Consider the following 856-nt stretch of genomic DNA (forward strand, 5'->3'; position numbering starts at 1 on the left):
TTTGTCCATTTTTAATGGGAGGGGTCTTGGGTGGGGACTTTAGGATTCAAATGCGCATGTGCAAAGTAAAAACGTATACGTTTTTCCTGTATGGAACCGTATACATGTGCATTTCCCATTGACGTCCATGTTAAAAAAAACGTATGCGGTTGCAGTACGGTTGTTAAACCGGAATCAAAACCGTGGTTGACCACGATTTTGTCTCCGGTTTAAAAACCGTACTGCAACTGCATACGTTTTTTTTAAACATGGACGTCAATGGGAAACGCACATGTATACGGTTCCATACGGGAAAAACGTATACGTTTTTACTTTGCACATGCGCTTTTGAATCCTGAAGTCCCCACCCAAGACCCCTCCCATTAAAAATGGACAAAATTTTCAAAAACGTATGGGTTTTTTTTCTACGAAAACTGACGGAACTGTATGCACTTTTAAAAACAGTATACTGTTTAAAAACCCATAAGGTTTACTTTTTCCCATACTGTTCAATCCGTTTTTTCCCCCATACGGTTTTTGATAGAAAACGTATGCGGGAACCGTAGTTGAAAAACGTAGTGTGAACCCAGCCTAAGAAAGCAACTTCAGCCTCATACGACTGGTCCAACAAACGTGAACATCCCTAAAAGTGACACTAGAGAACTGTGAGTGAGAGCCCACATCCACTGTGGTCTTACAGGAGCCGGTACTATGGCATAGGGAGGAGCCCAGCCCTCTCCACATGGCTCCCGGGCACGGATTGCGCCTTCATTGTCAGTGTAGGAGGTAGCGCAGCCTGAACCCGCCCTGGGAGTAAGCGGCTTCTACCCTGAGGCGGCGCATCTCCTCTTGTGCGCTCACTATTGTACTTGGAGCT

This window comes from Hyla sarda, chromosome 5, assembly GCF_029499605.1.
Source record: "Hyla sarda isolate aHylSar1 chromosome 5, aHylSar1.hap1, whole genome shotgun sequence".
Classification (NCBI taxonomy): Eukaryota; Metazoa; Chordata; class Amphibia; order Anura; family Hylidae; genus Hyla; species Hyla sarda.